This window comes from Triturus cristatus, chromosome 4_1 (genome assembly GCF_964204655.1).
Source record: "Triturus cristatus chromosome 4_1, aTriCri1.1, whole genome shotgun sequence".
Classification (NCBI taxonomy): Eukaryota; Metazoa; Chordata; class Amphibia; order Caudata; family Salamandridae; genus Triturus; species Triturus cristatus.
The window spans coordinates 864,889,903-864,907,993 of NC_140585.1; positions in this window are offsets into that span (position 1 = coordinate 864,889,903).

Sequence of the window (18,091 nt, forward strand, 5' to 3'; positions counted from 1 at the left end):
CAACTGCTCTGACAGCTTCGCTCTTGCCCTTCTTGATTGCTTCTAATCCTATACGATTAGTGAATCTTAAGTCACAGAAGTTTCCCGTCGATGATCACGGAGACTTCTTTGAGAACTAAATGTCGAGCCTGCAGGGTGATAGATAGGACCAAATGAGGTGAAGACACCTGTAATGTATATGCCAATTGATGATTCATTGGAGTTGTTTCAAGATCTGCACCCACCAGTCCAACTCCTCTTACTGGTGGTGCTGCAAGTTTTCCTTAACCGATGTCTTGAGTTTCTTTGGACACATCTTTACAAAGTGACCTTCTGTTTCACAGTATAAGCACAATTTGTTTATTCTTCGCTTTTCTTATTTCTCTTTAGTTAACGGACCTCTAATTGTTCCAATTAGCATTGGTTCTACGCCTAATGCTCCTTCGGATGTCTTCGTAGTTTCTTTTCTCATTCTATCAAATCTTGGTACACTGGGTTTGAATTCTCTTCCTTTTTCTCCTCTTCTTTCATTCTGGCGTAATTCTATTTCAAGAACCAGATCACTTAACGTTGAAATTTCTGTCGGGCGATTAGGATTTTGTGCTAGGGCATCCTTTAATTTGTCTTTAAGCCCACAATAAAAAACAGCGGCTTGTTTGTTCACTGGCCAGTCAGTCTCTACTACCAATTTGTTAAATTGCGTCAGGTACGTAACCAACTCTTGATTTTCTTTGTTGTAGTTCTAACAGTTCATTGTTCGTTGATTGAGATGCCTTTTGTCTGCCAAAAATTCAGAGAAATTCTTTCTTGAACTCCTCGAAGTCGTATAAAATGGGATCATCCTTGGTTACAAGAGGTATTGACCACGACGCTGGATCTCCGCTAAGATACGACAGTATAAAGGCCACATCGGGGAAAACTGTTGGATGGCACATGAAATGGAGGGAACATTGGGTTAGAAAGATTTGGGCCTTTTGGGGATCTCCACTAAATCATTCTGGGGATGCTAAGGGGATTACTGGTGATAACGAGTGGATGACCTGAGTGGGTGCAAAGGACATTGAACCTGTAGCTGTACCCTGAGTCTTTTGAGGAGGAACCTTTAAACTCGTCCTCAAAGCTAATCCTTCCATACGAGTGGCTAAATCTGAGGTTTCCCTATGAGAGCTAATTATTTCTTGTCTCAATGTTTTGTTTTCTTCTCTCACTGCAGTTAATTCTTTCTTTATGTTTCCTAGAATATCCCCTAAATTTTTGATTTCAAACCCCTTGGCCTTTCTGCTCAGGAGCAATTAACCACATGGGCACTGCACTCTGTCAAGACTTACTTGGACAGATTGCTCGGGAACAGAATGATGATTATTCCCAATGCCCGCCCAAGCACCCAAACCACTCAGTATGTAGTAAGAGCTAGCTGAGTTACCAGGGGGAAAGGGGATGGGGATAAAAGAAGAGACAGCCAGATTGTATGGTTTTTCTCAGCTAGATGCACCTGCTTCTTCAGGCCCTTGCTAGTGCACTTCCTTCAGCTAGCCAATTAAACTGTGAAAAGAAAACAGAACATGTGTAATTCTATTCAACCTATCTACACATAACAGACTGTCTATTTTCCTTATTTAATGCTATCATACCCTTAACCATCTAGGCTATTGCGCCTCTTCTGAAATAGATTTGTTCTTAATCTTACGTTGTAATTTTTATGTAGATTGCTTTTAAAAGGCTGAATGAATAAGTCATAACATTTTTTGGTATTTTCCTTTACAGGATCTACTTGCGTGTCTGAAGATCGTTGATGAAGATTCTCATCAAGTTCTTAGTCAGGTAAGCAAGAATTCTATTTTGTGTCTTTCTTCCTGGACTGTTGAATAATTGAACTGGAAGGTTTAGTTCCACAGCAACTGCCAAACTTCGGAATCGTTAGGATTCAGTTAATACGTGTTACTGAGCGCTTCGGAAGCAACGGGCATGTATAGGGGGAACTAGCGTAAATGTGCGCAGCTGCATAGAGAGCAGCACTACCTGCGCAAGTTCAAAATGAATGAGGAGGCAGAACCAACTCTTGAACGAGAGTCACGCTATTTTAGCCTTCAGGGTAAGAGGGGTTCTTGAAACTGCGTAGAAGCTTCTCTCAAGAAACACTACTACGTGTTTCACTCATGAAGAGCGTTGCAGCGACTCAGAAGGGTAGGAGCCGCGCATGCTCCATAATCATTAACTTCGAACCGGAACTGTTTTTTGATGGAATTATTCCGAAAAAACTAAAAGATGACAACCTTCGGTCTTAATTAGACAAGACGCAACTACCATGACTAGCTAGCACGTTAAAAAAGAGCTGCCACTGTCATGGTTGGTCCTTTCTGTTCTTCACCCTCAGGCAGGTTTTAAAAGAAAGATACTGTTGGATTACCCGCGGAATTGGCTTCGCCGATTCACTCCATTGAAGTCAGTGTTGACAGGTGCAGGCTCCATTGTGTCCTATTCAAAATGGCGGCCGCAAAAAGCCCTTCCCGCTTCTCAGTAAGAGTTCTAGTTTATCTTTAGGAGAGCAGTGTTCGCGCGCACGCCTTGTGCGCTGCACACTTCAACAGTCGTTCTGAGGAGGTAGCAGCGTTTCTGTGCTGCTCCTTCTCTTGTCAGAGTTCCAGTCAGGGGAGCGGCGTCTCTCACCATGACTCCGCCTGACTCTTCTCAGCTGTTCCAGTTTGAGCACTCGTGGATTTTCGGAGCTTCACCTCAGCGGTCGTTTTTCTTCAGTCAGCAAGACAGTTTAGTTCAGCGTCTTGTTACTTGCTGACAAGTAATGACTCAGAGAATATTCAGTAGAACCCAGTAAGTCTGTTCTCCTATTTTTCCCTTATTTCCTCGCACGCAATCAGTTGCTAACAAGGACAATTAGAGCAACAAAAACAAAGATAATTGCAGCGCTAGTTCAGCATAATTTGAGGATTTATGACAATTGAGAAGCTCATTTGAAAGATACAGTTTCCAGCATGCAACACAGAGAGTGAGAAAAGTCAAAAGAACTTTCTGTTGTTATTTCAGAGACAGTCAACTAATGCAAGCCTATTCTCTGCAAGCAATGTTTAAGACTTTCAAGACTCGATATTAGATAAATTCTACCTACAAAGTAGCACAATGAAACAGCTAAAGCAGCGCAGTAGTTCGCTTATATCTATCTACATTGTATGTAGCAATATATATATATATATATATATTCACTGAAAAAACCATAGGTTTCAGGGGTGTTATAGTTAGCTGGACATTTCCCTCGTACAAAACCCTAGAAATTCCCCTGTTATAGTTAGTTCAGCTAACTATAACTCGCGCCCCCGCAATGCACTGCTGATGACGTCACATATTACATCACTCATGACATGGTCAGTGTTATAGTTAGCTGAACTAACTATAACAGGGGAATTTCTAGGGTTTTGTATGAGGGAAATGTCCAGCTAACTATAACACCCCTGAAACCTATGTTTTTTTCAGTGAATTTCTAAGGTTTTTTAAATGCCAATTCCTAACTATAATGCCCCTGAAACCTTTGTTTTTTTCAGTGAATTTCAAAGGTTTTTTAAATGCCAATTCCTAACTATAACGTGCATGAAACCTATGGTTTTTTCAGTGAATTTCAAAGGTTTTTTACATGCTAGTTCCTATCTATAACTTATCTCTGAAGATATCATGTTTAATGATTTTGATTGGATTTGTATATTTTTCAAATTCAGTGTTTCCATTTCATTAATTACGTTTTTTTTAAAATACTTTTTTATCACCATTTTTTAAACTTATTTTTTCAATTAATTCTTTTAAAAATTAAAAAATATTATTTGCCCTTAATGGGTTTTTCAAACATATTTTTTTAACTATATGTTCAAAACTTTATTTTATATATATTTTTTCCCATGTTTTTGGATCCCTACGCGATAGCATCCGCGCATGGTAAGCGTTGGGTACGTGTTTAGTGCGCGATTGCAATGCGACCGGTACGCGACTCCCAGCCTATACGCGACACGTTCGATGTACGTAACGCGACGTTTACGCACTTCCGTGATGCGTCATCTGCGTCTATGACGCGGTAGGTGCGCGGATCCCGCGAAATATTTAACATTTAAAAAAACATATATATATATATTTCATGGGAATATTAATTGAAGACAAACTCTAAACTAGTCTTAAAACTAATATATTTTCACATCTAATCCTATAATTTTTTTTAATTCAATTTCGCGGATGCGCGCTGGGTGCGTGCTGCGTAAGCGCAGGGTGCGCGGATCCCATGTGACCTGCAAAAAAAGAGATTTGATTGGTTCATTACACTTCCTCTTCTAACTATTGAAAGACCCCACCCATTTCAATCATTCTTCTTTGACCTTCTTTAGAGCACCATCTCTTTGGAGAGAAGAAGATTTTTTAGACTAAGTTTACACTTAGCTCTAACTTTTTTCAACCAAAAATGGCTTCAGGGCAGCAGGCATCACCTGCATCTCCTCATACTTCTGAGGATGAATTTTTGGAGGAGGCACCACCCAAAGAACGTTTTTCTTCAGTGGTGTGGAAATTTTTTACTTTTCCCGAGGGGCAGAATAAGACCAATGCCACCTTGGTCACGTGCAAGATTTGCAAAAGAGTCCTGTCGCGAGGGGATCCTAACAAGAAATACTCGTGCGGCACGGCAAGTATGATGAAGCACATGAGGACCCTTCATCCAAACAATCTTGCACGAGAAGAGTGCCGACGGATGAGAAACACTTCTGCGCCATCCACCTCATCGCAGCCGAGCACATCAAGAGTGCATCCATCAGCCCAAACTTTGGACATCCGTCCTCAATTTCAATTTTTAAAAGTGCTCTACACTAAGTGCAATAAGACTTTGTGCTATGGTGAGCAGTCGATCGATCTGATCTGCCGCCGGCAAGAAAGTCACATTTGCTAGTTTTTTTAGTTTTTTTTTTATTGTTCCCTGAAGTTCATTGTTTGGTTTCTCCTGTTTTGTTTTTTGATTTTTTTTTTGCAGAAAAACAAAACAAAAAATTCAAATTGTTCAGAGAACCCCAAAAAAATTATAAAAGAAGAAAGAAGAAAGTTCTTGTAAGGACTAACTTTCCTGGTTTAAAAAAAGAGCTACATTTCTTTGTTAGTGTTAGTTTAGATGAATGTATGTGTAGTACGTAATTGACTGAATTAAGGCATTAGTAGTGTATGGTGAATGTATAAGTGCAGAACTATGAGGAAGTGCTGCACCATCACACAGTAACCTCTTTAACTGCAGTGCGCTGTAGTACTTCCGAAGCACAGGGATGCAACATATGTACATAAATATGTTGCAAATCTATGCTTCTGTCTGCACGGCTGCTTAAACTGCAGCCATGTGGTGACAAAGGCACCCTTGCACCATAGTGCAAGGATATCTGTGTCATGTGCTGTTTGTTTTTCTACAGGAAGACACACCTTCCTGCACAAAAACAATGAGAAAATGCATTTTTCTCCTTCAATGTATGCTGAACATTTCAGCATGCATTGAAGATATAAAAATGTGGAGAAATTAAAACAATTCTCTTTGTTGTGCTTTCCTACACCAATTTTAGAATGGTGCACCATTCACACACATATCGAGATTTATGATTTCTGATAAATCTAGACATGTGTCTTGTTCTATGAGTATTAAATGCAATCATGCACAACAACACTTATAGAACACCCTTTCAACACAAAGTGGTCTGCGTGATGAGGTTGTATTTACATGGAGTATAAAAAGTGCACAGAGTGCCTTTTCCTCTCTTTGTAAATATGAAAGAGTATCTTACACAATAACTATGTTACAAAAAGTGACATATTTCCATTTTTAAAATTCCTTGCGAATGATAAAAGGTAAGCACAGAGTTTTGTCTGCAAAGATGTTCAAAGAAGAATGATTGAAATAATTGCGGTCCTTCAATAGCTAAAATAGGAAATATTATGAACCCCTCAAATCTCTTTTTTTGCAGGTCACATGATATCTGATTATGGTCAGATTTAAAAACTACAAAGGTATAAACAGAGTGTTTTTAGAAACATGTTTCAACTTTGTAGCTTCTTGCAGACCTCCTCATTCTGCATATTGAGACTTAGTTAAACTTACCTTCACAGTAATAGGAATACAAAATGGTACACATTTTTTTCACATTTTCAATCCAATCTAAATTCATAAAAATTGCTTATTTTAAAATTTGGATCTGTGAAAGAAAAGGAAAAAAACATTATAACATGTAATAATACATTTTTACAACACAGCATCATTTCCACAAAGTAATTTTTTTGTCTTTTTTGCTGTTCTCAGAATATATTAAATTTCACTAAAAATAGTGATTTCAATCGTACTCATCACTTAACAGCGGGCAAAAAAAAAAACAATCTCAAAGATTGTTAAAAAAAAAACAACATGCTATTCTCAACAAAAAAAAACAAGATACAAATCACAGATATATAAAATGCATACAGCTAACAAAATTTTATAAGTTTAACTTACAAAAACTGTAAATGTTGTCACTTTAAAATGTTCACCGAATCTAAGGAGGAATTTTTGGAGGATGCACCACGCCCACAACGTTTTCCTTCAGTGATGTGGAAATTTTCTACTTTTCTCGAGGGGCAACCAAAGACCAATGCCACCTTCGTCATGCGCAAGATTTGCAAAAGAGTTCTGTTACAAGGGGATCCTAACAAAAAATACTCGTGCGGCACAGCAAGTATGATGAAACACCTAAGGACCCTTCATCCAAACAATCTTGCACGAGAAGAGTGCAAACAGATGAGAAACACTCCTGTTCTGTATCTGTAAAAAAGAATCACAAATAAATGTATATTAATAACTTTCAAATTTATACTATTCCATTACTGTACAAACACATTTTATATAAAAACTGACTAAGAAACTATAGCCTTGAACCACAAGTGTGACGATGGTTAAAACACTACATGCATAGTGCATACTACTTTGAAGCAGTTCATGCCCTAAAGCCTACCTCACTAAAAGACTACATGCTTGTGGAAATATGAATTTTTATGGTCAATTGTGTCCCCTATCTTAGACCCCAACGGCTCCATGTACATGCTATAAGTACATGTATGTTCTCTCCAGTTCCAGCTATGAAGACGCAAATACATGTGCGTCCAACGTCAACATGCCCTCTTTCAAATCCGCCATGAATGGGTCGAATATTCCATTCCTAAGTATGAAAGGCCACCGACTTTATGTGGTTCACTTTTCTAGTTTTGCAGTTAAGGCGAGTAGGCCCTGAATTCTGCCATCAAGCCTTTTTCTGTTTCTGCCTCTGAAATGCTCCAGCTTGGACCTGCATCCGTGTCCATGAACTTTGTCTTACTCCCTGCGCGGCTAACGGTGCCTGACGCGGCCTGTTGCCTGCCAAAAAAACTGTATTCAGCCTTCAAGTTATCTGCTCCGCTCCTCATCCAATGCATTCCTGTCTAGTAGTTTAGGTAAACATCTCTCCAGCTACCGAGCAAAAGGCTCGGCCTCGCTGTCTTTTTGCAAGTAATTCATAGCCCCTGTTACTATGAAAGATTCCTGCCCCCTCGCATCACATGTAGACACATAGACGCTTGTACACGCACTAACAGTCAGTATAGAATAGGATCTGTCCGAGAAGACCCTTCCTTCCAGATAATATAGTTCCTTAAACACAAGATATTAGATATGATTTAGGACTAGGTTGTCCTGACACCCCAGACTTCTGTCTCCACATGTAGGGCCAAATGTCAAGTTCCCTTCACCCTCTAGTTGTACGTCAATCACACGTCATGCAGCTGCGCGCGCATCTCTGTCAAATATTTCTGCTGACACTGCAGGATTCTCTTATGGATCCACCCACTTGTGACATCATTTTTAATGACGTTTCTAGTATACGCCTATTTTTCATTACGTATGTGTATTCTTATCTGTATTATCAGCTGTTACGCCTCCTGCATCTGTCCTAATGCAATGCTTTCCATATAAATATTGTTTCTTGTCAATAATGTATTGCTGATCCCTTCCTGAACCTTCGTGGTGATGGAATATGATTGCCTAGTTCGAACTATAATTCCTTTGTAAGGAATAAAGCCCTTTTCAGAACCTCTAATACCACGGATTCTGCCTCTTATTTTGACTGAGTTATTCTTACTAGACTTTACCGCATAAAAAATAGTACAGGTAATTTAAATATTTACCACAGAAATTGGCGCCCGAACAGGGACACTTTCTCATCTCACGCGCCGTAGGTGCGTTGCAGGCCCGGTCTCCTGCCACAGCCGGACGGACAACAACGCGTACCCGCAGGATTTCCTGTATCTCCCTCCGACCAAGCGGGGGTGACTGAGGCTGCGATCAACACCCAGACGAGGCGGTGAGAAGTGCGAAGTATCCCGACCAGAGCCTAGCTGAGAGAGCAAGATCCGAGGTATACAGAGGCCCACCAGGTTCCGAAGTTCCGAGTCGAGTCGAGTCCAGTCCGGTCCAGTTCAGTTCAGTTCCGAGGCCTTCCGTTCCGTGCTACCCGGTGAGTACCGTTGCTGGGGAGGCAGTTAGACGTGCACATTAATTTGTGCCGGTCCTGACGGGTTTGGGTACACAGATCCGGTCTGCACTGTTTGAGCAGTGTATCTGTACTGTTTAGCAGTATATCCAGTATGTTCATGTATATAATTCAGTATTATCTAGTATTAGTATTATGTCAGTAACTAGTTTTCTTCTAAATTATCATTGTTCGTTAAAAATTAAATGTTAAATGTTAAATGTTTTACTGTGTCCAAAAATTGTGGTATGAATGAGTGTTCAATATTGTGTTTATCGTATTTATTGTGTTCAAGTCCAGTTCGAGTAAGAACCAAGTAACAAGGTTTAAAGATGCCGTTCTTTTCAAAATTAAGACAGATCAAAACTAGAAAAGGAGTACTCGAAGAAGCTGTTCCCATTCCACCTAGGGACACTCCAGGGTATTTTATGTATCATAAACATGGCCTAGATGCCGTATTATATCTCGACTTATGGGTGGACTACACCAAGGATCTAGCAGAAAGTCAGAGGTGGCCCGCAGCTGGGACATGGGATGCAGATTGCATCATGAGAGTAGAAGAAGAATTATGGAAAAAGAAAGCCAGACAGTCACAGAAAGATGCTATTGAGTTATGGCGTAAAGAATCGCATAGGCGTACAGAGAAAGCGCTCAGACTGAAAGAGAAAAGTAGGGAGAACTCAAATAGAGCCCGAGAAAACGTATTAGTTAAGGAAGGTATCCGAGTAAAAACAGAACAAGTAGACAGACAACGAAACACTCTTATGAATGGTATGTATCCTCTTTTGGCCGAAGGTTTACCTAAGGCCACCCCGGAAATACCGAAAGATTTGCCACCCCCATTACTCCCGATTAAAGCACATCCCAAGACCGCAAAAGATATTTTCCTTTCCTCCTATTTAGACGACGTAGCTCCCGAATATGTTAATGATCCACCACACACGCCACCCGTCGTTGGAGCTCAACACCGAGATCATCTGCCCCCACCTCCGCAACAACAAACTCCTCCGCACAATCCAACAGGTCCATCTGTTTCCACCGATTTTCCTGCATCCACAGTATCTACCTTACACCCCACAAATCCTTTCATGCCTAGCACCTCAGAAGGTGCGACAGCAATTTTTGCCACACCACCATCAAGAAGCAAATCGTCTCTTAGAGATTTAGCAAACCAACGTACACCCCAAATAGCAACATCCGACATGTTTAAGGAACATCTTGTAGATTGTAGATATGATCCAGTGCCCGGTAAAAATGACAGAATGGTGCTATCATCACTACGTATACGACGAGCCTCAATATATTTAACGACGCTACCAGGAATGATTAAACATTTAGACAATATATATCGCTTTGTCCAAACAGGGCAAGGCCCTGAAAGTATTGACGAAGCCATGGAATACCAGAAAGCGGATATACAGAGACAACTGTTACGTTTCTTCATAAACTGCTTGATCAGAGACAGAGATAGGTCCGAGGTAGACCAGGATGAAATGCAAGTACTTACCCGATGGGGTCAGAATATATCCGAGGGAAAGCATGATAAACAGACATGCATAGTAGTTATGTGCCGAAAGATCCGCAAAGAAGTAGAACGAATACATAAAGCCAGATTAGAGGCAGACAAAACTGAATCAGAGGGAGAGGAGGAGGAAGAATCAGAAATGCCCACAGGACAATTAGAAACGATAGCTTATGTAGGTAGGGGAAGACCTTGTAACAATACCAGATACTTTAATGACCCGATACGCCCGATACGTCCAGAATGTAACAGACATTTTCAAGCCCCTATGTTAAATATGAAGTCCCCTGAACACTTATTCCAGGCTGCTGATAAATTACTTCGAGACCGAAGGGGGCTTCATATGCTCGATTCTATGGATGAACAAGAATTAGCCAGGTCAGCAGTACAATGGGCTGACAGTTTTGAAAAGTACAGTGATGATGTGCTAGCACACACGTTTTTGAATCTTACCCCAGACGAACAGCGTTTAGCTGGTATATACATGATACAACATCTGGTTATATTATATAGAAGCCAACACTCCGATCCCGGTCCCCTGCCTGATATACTGATAGAATTACTCACGAATAGATGGAGAGGTTCAGGTACTGATTTAATTAAGGAAATTCTAGAATATCGACACCAGTACATTGTCTTCGTATGCCCAGAGCATGTTTCAGTTTCCCCCAAGTTGGAAAGAAAAACGTATCACATAGACAGACAGAATCCCTTACGCGAAGTGCACCCAGTCAGAGGTGAGGACAATATTTTTAAACGCGTGTTTGTGTACGCGCCCATAACTAAAATTGAATTATTAGAGATGAAGAAAGTAGTACCTAGCCATGACAAAGACCCAGCAGGTTTCCACCGTGAGATAAAAGACATGTTACTCTTGGGAGAGTATACTTACCCGGACCTTATGAAAATATTAAAAGTCCTATTACCCGCCGGTATTTACGAGAAACTCAAAGAAAAGGAATGGGAGGTGGGAGACCAAAAGATAGATTGGACAGTATTAGAAAACGAAGAAAAGGCCCGAGCTGCAGGTTCAGGGCTTGGGGAAAGGACTACAGCATTACCAGGATTATTAGTGCAGGTACTACCACGTTTATTAACTACGAAAAAGGAAGATTGGGGTGCAATCTCAGCCTGTAAACAAAAACAAGATGAAGACACTAGTGATTTCTATTCCCGATTTGAAAAATGTTTTGGTATTAATAGTGGCATAAAAGCAAGCAGTGAATCGTATCCACATCTGTTTGTGACAAAATTAGTTGAGAATTCCCTGCCCCAAGTCAAGAGTAGAGTACTAAAATTCGAGAGTACCTGGCAAGGAAACACACCGTCACAGATGTTACAAATGTTACAATATCATCACAATAGAATTAGGGAAGAACAAGAACATGAACAAAGACGTATGAAGGACACGAAAATGAAAATGCTTGTTGCTCAGTCAGTTCCAGCTGACGGTCATAAAAAGGGTATGACACAGTCCAATGATTCAGTAGGTCCTGTTAGAGGGACATGCAACTATTGTAAACAGCCAGGTCATTATATACACGATTGCGCAGTTCTGAAACATAATATCTCTACGGGTATAACGAAAGAGAGACCACGTCCGCCTAGACAGGATCAGATCCAACAACAAGTACCTCAGAATATACAGCCTATGCCAGCTGTACAACAGACCGCACCACAACCACAACAACAATTACAACAACAGCCACAGCCTATTGCTGCAACACAAAACACGACACAACAGATGTACCAGTATGCACAAAATGACTATCCAGAGTATCAGCGCTACACATGAAATAGCCTAGAGAGGGAAGTTGGCTTACCCCTTATTGAGGTTCCAGTAGACCAAGAGGGTCCTTATGTACAAAGTCAGTTATTAGGGAAAGATAGAAAGTTTCTACTCGATACAGGGGCAAGCAGAACCACTATCCGTCACAACGAAGTCCCAGGGGTACCCCTCTCAGGCTCACAAAATATTTCCCTTGGTTTTTCAGGAAAGCCTACTGTTAACGAAGTATCGCAACCACTTGCATTTACAGTCGGTCCATTAACACGGACTACAGATCTATTACTTACGAAATCATGTCCAGAAAACTTGTTAGGTATAAAAACATTGAAGGCTCTAGGAGCTGTAATATGTTGTTCTCCGGAAGGAGTACGACTATTTTTGCGTGACTTTAAAGGTCACTACGTGTCTAGAGACATGGATCACCGGTTACAGAATCTACCTGCACAGTTATGGGCACAAGGCCCCACTGATGTAGGTTGTATGCACATTACACCATATCGAGTCACACTCAAAACAGGAGTGGTACTACCACGAATGCGACAATACAAATTACCGCCAGATGCTGTTGTGGCTTTACTGCAAATCATTGACGAGCTCATCGCACAAGGAGTGGTTGTAGAAACCGACTCCAATATATGTAATTCCCCGATAATTCCGATTCTTAAACGAACCGATCCAAAAGCACCACCAGTATATCGATTAGTTATTGATCTGCGAGAATTAAATAAATGCATTGTACCACAATACCCCGTGGTCCCAGATATCTCTTCATTATTAACGGCCATAGATTCAGAAGCAACGTTCTTTACTGTAATTGATCTCAAGAACGCTTTCTTTAGCGTCCCAATCGATCCGGAAAGCCAATATTTGTTCGGATTCAGTTTAAATGGACGAAGTTTTAAATTCACACGCGCACCTCAAGGATTCACAGAAAGCCCCAGCATCTATAGCCAAGCACTGAAAAGAGAACTTGACAGTATTCACATGCCAGCTAACACTGCCTTGCTTCAATACGTCGATGATCTGCTGATCACCGCACGAAGCGAACCTGAATGTGAAAAAGCATCACTGACGGTTTTACATTTCTTAGCCGACAAGGGGCACAAAGTGTCCCCTTCGAAACTACAATTCTGTGTACAGCAAGTTGTGTACCTAGGGCACTTGCTGTCCAAATGGGGGAGACAGCTCACACCTGATCGCATCCAGTTAATTGTAAACATGCCACCACCCAAGACACAAAAGGAGGTACGGGCCTTCATAGGCCTCACTTCGTACTGTAGGCAGTGGATCCCCCAATATGCATTTTTAGCTAAACCGCTCATTCAGTTAACAACACAGGAGGCAGCGACACCGACTGTCCTCCCTTGGACTCAGGAACATACACAAGCTTTTGAAAGCTTAAAGAAAGCTTTATGCCAAGCACCTGTTTTAGCAACGCCATGTTACAGCAAACGTTTTACACTTTTTGTTACAGAACGTGAAGGTACTGCTTTGTCAGTACTCACGCAGGAACAAGCAGGATCACACAAGCCATGTGCTTATTTTTCTAGTACATTAGATCCCGTAGCTCAGGCTCTTCCTGCGTGCCTGAAATCAGTCGCAGCAACAGCTTTAGCAATCAGACAAAGCGACGCCATAGTGTTAGGACATCAATTGACAGTGCAAGTACCACACGCAGTAGAGGTTCTCCTGAACCGGACCCAAACACAACACTTGACTATAGCAAGACTGACGGGTTACGAATTAACATTGTTCCAGCCACACATAGAAATCAGACGCTGTAGTACATTAAATCCTGCCACACTTTTGCCATTAAATGGAACAGACCCATTGGCACATGATTGTATTGAAGTCATTACTATTACAACGAAACCCAGACAAGACTTGACAGATATTCCATTATCAGACCCAGACCTGACATTATATGTAGATGGTTCATGCATGAGAACCAATGCAGGAGAATTAGTGGCCGCTTATGCAGTCACAACAGACACTGAAATTATTGAAACAAATTGTATCGATACCTTGTCAGCTCAAGCAGCAGAGCTCATCGCTCTGACACAAGCCTGTATTCAAGCCAAAAATAAGAAAGTCAACATATACACAGATTCACGTTATGCATTCGGAGTCGTCCATGACTTCGGCGTACTGTGGCGAGAGAGAGGTTATTTGACTTCTCACGGTGCCCACATCCAGCACGGTCCCCTTATTCAAACTCTGTTAGATGCAATACATCTGCCTACTTCAATATCTATCATGAAGTGTAAAGCCCATACAAAAGTAACTGACATTATTTCTCAGGGTAATGACCTAGCTGACAGAACAGCTAAACAGACTGCTCAGAATCAGACTCGTCCAATTGACACGACAAAGACAATAGTCCCGACACCAACACACTGCATGACAGTTAAGGATCCCGCCCTCGATGTAATTGACATACAGACACATGCTACACCAGAAGAAATAAAGAGATGGACTGAATTAGGAGGGATCCAAACGGATCAAGGATGGATGACGAAGGGAAAATCTATATGGTTTCTCCCCGACTCAATGGTTCAGGTCATCATTAACACAATACATAGTCCAGCGCACCTAGGAGAGAAAGCTATGCTAGACAGTATTCAACACATTTGGTTTAATAAACACTTACGAGCAGCGGCTAAACAGAAAGTACGTACCTGTATGATTTGTTGTCAGTTCAATCCAGGAAAAGGCGTACCTGTAGACCAGGGTGGATTTCAACCCCCCGATCACCCTTTTGAAGTCCTCCAGATGGATTATATCCAGATGGAACGTTGTCGAGGATTCAAATATGTCCTCGTAGTTGTATGCGCTCTTTCCCGGTGGACAGAGGCGTATCCCGTCTCAGATTACACTGCCCCGACTACTGCCAAACAGTTAGTTCGAGAATTCTTCCCACGGTATGGTTTGCCCCGTATCGTGTACTCAGATAATGGCCAACCGTTCTCATCCGAGCTCATGAAACATGTTTCACTTCTGTTAGGCTACCAATGGAAATTCCACTGTGTCCGACATCCCGAGGCAGCAGGTCTCGTGGAACGACATAATCAAACTCTGAAAATTAGACTGTCAAAAATATGTAGAGAAAAAGGTGTCGACTGGATAGTAGCTTTACCAGTTGCGCTCTTTTACATGAGAATGGTAGCACACTCTCGAACAGGGCTATCCCCGTATGAGGTGATCTTCGGTAGACCACCAAATATGTGGGGGACGCCTATACCTCGTAAAATAACTGATGTCGATTGTAATATGCTGACAGATTACCTGGCTTCCTTGATGTCTGCACTACAATCTTGTCGTTCACAGGTAGCTGCAGCTTTTCCCGACAACACTGAGGTGAAGCCCCACGACGTGATTCCGGGGGACCTCGTGTTTGTGAGGAATTTTGACAGGAGGAGCCAGCTGGAGCCTCGGTGGCGGTCGCCGAAGCTCGTCATTTTGACCACAAGGACAGCCGTGAAGATTGAGGGACGTAAAGGGTGGTTGCACTCGAGCCACATCAAAAAATTTTATGGACTACCGTCCGACGTGAACCCTCAGCCCTGCATTCCCTCACAGACTGATTCAAAACTACCCCTGGTTGAACAAACCAAGAGTGAAAACTATAAACTGAAACTAAGGTCTAGCAAGTCAGACAATTTGATTGTTTAAGTCCTCTCCAAGGTGAATCGGTTGAATTTGTCTCTGACATGTATCCTCTAGACCGAAATAGGGAGAAAAATGGACAGAAACAGCTCAGGACACATGCGTACTGTAAATCACTTCGTAGTCACTGCATAGTGACATTGTTAATTATGTTTTTTCTAAGTCTTCTGATTATTATCTCCGGTATATTATTACACATGCATTACCCTATCTCCAAGCGTGCTTCCAATGCTACTACCGAACACTCTTTTAGCGAATTACCCCCACATGAGTTGTCCTATAGATTTGCGCTGCGCAATAACACATTCATTAGTATGTTACATCATTCTCATCAGACCAGCAATGCTACAAATTGTTGGATATGTGGCCGACTCCCTCCCTATCAGAAATACAAGGGAGTTCTGCCCCTCTTTCCGTATCCATTCACACACAATGGCTCCTGTAGAGCATGGTTTAGTTTGATTAATTCCCTAGATTCAAATACAGTAGTTTACCAAGACAATTGGGTATGGGGAAACCTGAACCTAGTTTTACTTAAAGTCTGCTACCCTAACAAGGAGGGACTTCCCAAAAGAACAGGAACTGATCTAGAAAATGAAGTATATGGATTAGGTAACTTTACACTTAATCTTATGATCCTGAATATTGAATCCGAAGCTACACCAATCTTGCCCGCTATGTCAGTATTTCCAGTTAGAGGCGAATTATGTGTAAGAAAGAATGGTTCAAAATACATGGGCCATAGTAAATGTACCACTGTAATAGAATTCAGTGATAAAGGCAAATCTACATTTAGAGCTTCCCGTCACTCCTACTTCATCTGTGGTCACACCGCATACATACTCCTACCCCTAGATTGGGATGGTACCTGTTACATTGCATTCCTTCTGCCACCTGTTTTCCTAGCCCCGCCTGATTATCATAGGAACACCCATTTAGTACACAATAGACAGCAGAGAGACCTCCCGATTGTCGACTACACTGAAACAGCATGGGAGAAATACACAGATTTCAATAAAGGTTTCTTTCCCTACATAGGTACAGTCACCAATAGTAAACTGATACGTAGATTAACTAGAACACTTGAAGCAGTAGTGAATGAAACTACTTCCGCTTTGGGCAACTTAACGGAGGAGCAGTCTGCGATGCGGATTGTTGTTCTCCAAAATCGTCTTGTCCTTGACGTCATTCTGGCCGATAGGGGCGGAGCTTGTAGGGTCATCGGATCAAGTTGCTGTGTTTTCATACCAGAAAACGCGCCGTCAGTATATAAAGCCATAACTCGACTTCATAAGATCGTAAGCCAGATACACCAGAATCCAGGCACTTGGTCCGGTTGGTTCTGGAGCGTGTTGTCAGCCTGGGGATGGAGGATCCTATCCTTCCTAGGTATTGGCTTTCTCATACTATTCAGTTGCTGCTTGTGTCTACAATGTGGGCCAGCGATTTGTGGTCTGTGTGCCACATCGTGTATCCCGCCTTCAAATTTTCATTCAAGATCTCGGAAGAAGAAAGAAGAACAAATGATGCTATATGAACAGATTGATGGATTAATGAAGATGGATATTTCATGAGGGTCCGTAGGGGACAAGGAGGGAATGTGGAAATATGAATTTTTATGGTCAATTGTGTCCCCTATCTTAGACCCCAACGGCTCCATGTACATGCTATAAGTACATGTATGTTCCCTCCAGTTCCAGCTATGAAGACGCAAATACATGTGCGTCCAACGTCAACATGCCCTCTTTCAAATCCGCCATGAATGGGTCGAATATTCCATTCCTAAGTATGAAAGGCCACCGACTTTATGTGGTTCACTTTTCTAGTTTTGCAGTTAAGGCGAGTAGGCCCTGAATTCTGCCATCAAGCCTTTTTCTGTTTCTGCCTCTGAAATGCTCCAGCTTGGACCTGCATCCGTGTCCATGAACTTTGTCTTACTCCCTGCGCGGCTAACGGTGCCTGACGCGGCCTGTTGCCTGCCAAAAAAACTGTATTCAGCCTTCAAGTTATCTGCTCCGCTCCTCATCCAATGCATTCCTGTCTAGTAGTTTAGGTAAACATCTCTCCAGCTACTGAGCAAAAGGCTCGGCCTCGCTGTCTTTTTGCAAGTAATTCATAGCCCCTGTTACTATGAAAGATTCCTGCCCCCTCGCATCACATGTAGACACATAGACGCTTGTACACGCACTAACAGTCAGTATAGAATAGGATCTGTCCGAGAAGACCCTTCCTTCCAGATAATATAGTTCCTTAAACACAAGATATTAGATATGATTTAGGACTAGGTTGTCCTGACACCCCAGACTTCTGTCTCCACATGTAGGGCCAAATGTCAAGTTCCCTTCACCCTCTAGTTGTACGTCAATCACACGTCATGCAGCTGCGCGCGCATCTCTGTCAAATATTTCTGCTGACACTGCAGGATTCTCTTATGGATCCACCCACTTGTGACATCATTTTTAATGACGTTTCTAGTATACGCCTATTTTTCATTACGTATGTGTATTCTTATCTGTATTATCAGCTGTTACGCCTCCTGCATCTGTCCTAATGCAATGCTTTCCATATAAATATTGTTACTTGTCA